This window comes from Crinia signifera, chromosome 3, assembly GCF_055691185.1.
Source record: "Crinia signifera chromosome 3, ASM5569118v1, whole genome shotgun sequence".
Classification (NCBI taxonomy): Eukaryota; Metazoa; Chordata; class Amphibia; order Anura; family Myobatrachidae; genus Crinia; species Crinia signifera.
Genome location: NC_139219.1, coordinates 49,199,583 through 49,205,582, shown reverse-complemented (window position 1 = coordinate 49,205,582; position 6,000 = coordinate 49,199,583).

The window sequence follows — 6,000 nt, the reverse complement described above, 5'->3', positions numbered from 1 at the left end:
CCGTTTGTTATGGCGCATACACGCTGTTAATGTAAAAATTATCAACAAAGTTTTTAACAAATTTCACTGTGAACAACCAATTACAGGACATTATTGCTTGTATTGCCCCATTGCTAAGATGGCGGCCTATGGGAGAGCAGCCCCATTCTCGCCTGCGGAGCTTAGGGCACTGGTCTCCGTTATGGAGACTAGGCTGGGCAGTGCGGGGCCTTTTATAAGTAATAGGCAGAAGCGCAGTGCCTATGCTGCGGCCCGCCGCAGAATATTCGCCCGCACCCAGGTGCGGAGGACCATCGCCCAGCTGGAGAGGCGATGGTCAGACCTCCGGAGATGACAGCCAGAATTGCTCCAGCAAATAAGGGGCAGGATAGCTCGATGTGAGTGTTTACACAATAAATGCACATTTTTAAATGATTGCTTAAATTAACTTTTTAAAGTCAATAAGGTAAACTGGCTGATCATGAGTTAAAAATGGCATACACTATATGTGTGCTACTTCCTCTTTCACATGCAGTCATGTGGATATAATATGTAATTCTATAGGATTATTGATTGTGATGCATACAATGGGGCAGATGTATTAAGCTTTAACAATAGATAAATCCAAGGGTGATAAGGAGAGATAAACGTACATCCAATCGCATCATAACTGCCATGTTACAGGCTGTGTTTGAAAAAAGTCAGTAAGGAGCTGATTGGCTGGACATTTATCTCTCATTATCACCCTTACATTTATCTTTTGTTAAGGCTTAATACATCTGCTTCAATGACCCTTAATTGGTACTAATCATTCTTTTCTCCAACACAGCACGGGAACGAGCACGACAGGCCCGGGAGGAGGCAGAGGCGGGGCAGGCCCGGGAGGAGGTGCCGGAGGAGATGGAGGAGGAGGTGGTGCCAGAGAAGATGGAGGAGGAGGTGGTGGCAGAGGAAGTGGAGGAGGTGGTGGCAGAGGAGGAAGTGGAGGAGGAGGTGGTGGCGGAGAAAGTGGAGGAGGTGGTGGTGGAGGAGGAAGTGGAGGAGGAGGTGTGGCGGAGGAAGTGGAGGAGGTGGTGGCTGAGGAGGAAGTCGAGGAGGAGGTGGTGGCGGTGGAGGAGGCCAGGGATGAAGTTGAGGAGGTCGAGCCGGAGGAGGAGGAGGCCTGTGAGGTGGTGCAGGTGGATGAAAGTGGTATGTATCCATAATGCATCATTAATTATTTTGGGGACTACTATTTGTTATGTAGCACTGGTGAATCAATTGTGTTTTAAAATAGTATAAAGTAATAAAACAAAGTGGGTAGCAACAGACACACTTAGGGGTTAGATAGGGTGACCAAGTCATCCCTTTCATCCGGGACACATCTTAATTACACAGGTTCTGGGGATGGCTTTCAGCGCAATTTTAACTGCCACAGAACCTGTGTAGTTAATCTGGATCCTGGATTAAAGGGATGAATGGACAGACGTGCCTTATAATGGAGTCACAAGTGGTCAGTGCCCCTGGGCCCTCGTCTAGCTAGCCACCCCCTGTGGTTGGCATGTATTTTTGCCAACATGATTGTTGGTTGATTTTGTCTTAATAATGATTTTGTGCATGGAAGTGGGTTAGTGCTGCAGCTTCACCTAACTGGCAATATGACAATGATTTATGGAGCAGACCATCAGCAGCCAAGCCATCCATGATTGCACAAGTGTACTGTGCATTCCTGAGAGTTAACTAAGTCCCATGCCACGTTGCATCAGAGAACAGACACTGAGCGGTTTTTGATGAGTTGTTATTGGTGGAGCTCATTAAATGATTCTCATAGCTTAGTCATGGGTGGGTTGGGATTCAGAAGGAGCACTATGACTGTGAGGTCTTCTACAGAGTAAAGGGTAGAGGGCCAAAAACAGGCTTTACATTTAGTATGTATGCATGTATATATGTATGTGTCATATATATTTATATATGTCTCTATATACATATATATATATATATATATATATATATATACACATGTCACCTTGCATTTATTAGATTTATGTATGACTATGTTAAATGTATTCATGATTATTATTACTAATTTTACCCCCTTTAACATGCCCACAGATGAGCCTACCCAAGCAGATGAGGGTGTACGTGGGGCCCTCCTGCGACTCAGGGAACACCTGCACCTGGTCCTGGCAGATCTGCAGGACTTAACTGACCTGCTGCTGAGATTTTTTTTTTTTTACATTTTTACTTTTAAATATTTTGTTAAAAAAATAAATAGTTGATTACAGTTAGAAGTTGTCTGTGTGTTTTTTTGACATTAAACAGTATTTGTGTAAATTGTTTAGAATATTTTTAAGTAGCAAAAGGTACATACTGTATATAGATGTATGTTATTGTAGTGTGCACATCCTTGCAATACACAAATGTACTATAATTGTAGATCAATTTACATTATCCAAACAACAAAATACACACACACACACACACACACACACACTGTGTTTATAACTGTTGTTAAGTTTCCTTTAGTATGTGTTAGTAATAATTAGCACATTGTAGAATATTGCATTTGACGTGCAATTATGATATAATATGCATACATAAAACCTAGATAAAGGTAACAATGAATAAATAGCATTTCACATGATGTAAGGGTAATGTCTGTAATGAATGTGGTAGTAATCTGTTTAAGTATCTATCAGGATTTAATTGATTCCAATTCAAAACAAACACTTTTTAATGAGGTTGCCTAATTGCATAAGTGGGTCATGTGACCGATTTCTGAGTTCAGATAATAGTGGTGAGTTTTGCGATAATACACCGCATCGGTGCGTACGGGCAGGTTCCCGTCCGTGCTGACGCGGTAAGACCGTGCAGACGCCGTGAGACCGTGCAGAATATGTGTGTGTCCACCGCACACACAAGGTTTGGATGTCGTCCGTAAACACGCCCTGTTCTTAAAGTGTGAGTCCGTCCGAATGAGGAGGACCGGTGGGCGTTTCGGCGTGGCGTGTGGACCGCACCAACCAGAATAACCTCCTGTATTGTGTTTTTATACATCCATCATGCCAGGCAAGGCAACCAATTTGTGTGCATTACAACGGTAACCCTGGTGGTATATGTAATGCCTAAAAGAAATTTTTTATTCTTACAGAGTAAACACTGTTCTGATGTTAAGACATGTTAAAGCAAATGAGTTTTATTTACCAGTACGGATGGTGAAGTGGTTAGCATTACTACCTCACAGCGCTGAGGTCATGGGTTCGATTCCCACCATTGCTCTAACTGTGCAGAGTTTGTATATTCTCCCCGTGCTTACGTAGGTTTCCTCCCACAATCCAAAAAGATACTGGTAGGCTAATTGCTCCCAACAAAAATTAACCCTAGTATGTCTGTGTGCGTGTACAGTACATGTGGTAGGGAATATAGATTGTAAGCTCCACTGGGGCAGGGACGGATGTGAATGTTCAAATATTCTCTGTAAGTGCTGTGAGGCAGTAATGCTAACCAGTAGTACTGCCCATGTGATGATGACTTCAGACTGTAGTAGAAAGGGGTAGTATACATTTACCTTATTACGTCAGGTGGGCCAATCACTACCGCACCTGTTTTTCCAAATTACGGGATTCATAAGAACTGCCCGTTTACAATTACGTTTTTTAATCATACAACCGGAATATTTGGTATATTTCTTTTTTCTACACATCTCAGAGACTTCATCTACTTACTAATTAACTAATTCCCTCTGAAAAAGTGGTACCACTCCGGGGTTGGTCTAGCTGATATGTTGCACTGCTAATCTGAAATTACTATTGAGCTTTTATGCATTTTGTTTTTATGTCTTTATTTTTAATTAATTGAATTATAGTAAATACATGTACCTATTTTATCCCTATATTCTCCAGATGTGTGGTGCTCTCTCTTACATTTATATATAATTTTAAGATATACATGTGTATACTATTTTTTACTGAGAATAGTTAAATGTGTACTACCCATTTGTCCTCCGTAGCAATCCCCAGAATTGCTTTTGAGATCAGAATAAGCATTTCCCACATTTGGAGGATCCAGAACAGGTTTTGGAAGCAGTAGCAGAATCCCAGGTGTGCAATCAGCAGCACCTGGAATTTCCTGATATAAGGGTTTACAGGGCAGAGTCGCCTTGCTCTTGATGGTGGAATATATATATATATATATATATATATAGGTTGCTTGTGTGAGCCGGCACTCCTTGTTTAAAGATAGCTGCCCAGGTGCCTCCAATGGAAAATAGATACAAGTAGCTACCACAAGTTTTCCTAGAATATATTAGTACAAATTCTCTGATTTCACTTCTAAAGTGTGCATTATCTACAAGTTCACACTCTTTAATCATATTTCTTCTTTTTCACCACTATAGTGTGCCTTCTCTGCTAAATTTCAACTCTAATATTCTTCTATTTTTCATCCCTTTAAGTGTGTCTTCTCTACTAAATTTCATTCCTGTTTAGAGTCTGTTGGACTTTCTGAAGCATTTACCCTATACTTCTCTTTTCACCACTAAAGTGTGTCTTCTCTGCTATCTTTCACCTCTAACATTCTCCCATTTCACCCCTTTTAGTGTGTCTTCTCTGCTAAATTTCATCTCTATTATGGGCCCAATGGACCCTCAAACATTAAGGTAATGCTTTACCAAACATTAAGGTAATGCTTTACCTATCATCTCCTTTTTTTCATCACTCAAGTATGTCTTCTCTGCTACATTTCAACACTATAATTCTCCTATTTCACCACTTTAGTGTGTCTTCTCTGCTATATTTCAACACTGTTATAACATTTTCTCTTCTTTTCATCTCTGCAGTGTGTCTTTTCTGCTAAATTTTACTCCTTTCTAGCAGCGGTGTAGCTAGGCGCCATGGTGCCCGGAGCAAGGACATATTTCGCGCCCCCCCCTTCCCGGTAATGAATTGGGGCGTGGCTAACATGTGTTGGCATGTTACATTTGAAAAGAAAAACCGTAAAAAATAAGACACTATATAAGACACTGTAACGGAATCTGCAGCGCTATATAAGACGCTGTAACGGAATCTGCAGCGCTATATAAGACGCTGTAACAGAATCTGCTGCGCTATATAAGACGCTGTAACGGAATCTGCTGCGCTATATAAGTAACTGTAACGGAATCTGCTGCGCTATATAAGAAACCGTAACAGAATCTGCTGCGCTATATAAGACACTTTAACGGAACCTGCTGCGCTATATAAGACGCTGTAACGGAATCTGCTGCACTATATAAGACACTTTAAAGGAAGCTGCTGCGCTATATAAGACACTTTAAAGGAAGCTGCTGCGCTATATAACATGCTGACAGCTGTAAATAAAGATAAATAAATACAGATAGATATATACAGCATAAATAAAGATATATACAGCACAGCAGGCCAGGGTAGCAGCAGAAGCCAGAGATTCACTCTCCACTGCATCCTTCTGCGCATGCATCAGAAAAATGCGCTGCATGGGACACTGGGAGGTGACCGATTAAATCCCTCTCAGTACACATTGCAAAAAGAAACCCATAGGCTTCTATAAGGCAATGCCATTTACAGATGGCAATGCCTACCAAGTCCATGCTCTAGAACAGGGGTAGCCAACTCCAGTCCGCGAGAGCTACCAGCAGATCACAGTTTCCAGCTCACCTCGCAGGCACACAGGTGCACTCATTACTGACTGACACATTTTAAAAGATCCACAGGTGGAGCTAATTACATCACTTGTGATTCTGTGAGGAGACCTGGAAAACATTAACTGTTGGTAGCTCTCGAGTACTGGAGTTGGCTACCCCAGCTCTAGAATGTATCACATTCAGGAGCTTGGTGTATATGAGAAATGTGGTCAGACCTCTGACTATGGATTTTCAGAGGTTTGGCCACATTTTTACCTTTGATGCACCCTGCCCCAGTGAGTATACAGAACCCATCTACAGTAGGAAACAATATATTATGAAATAAATAAAAAAAAAAATTAAAATCCCTAGATACTATTATAATAACAACCTGAATCAATAAG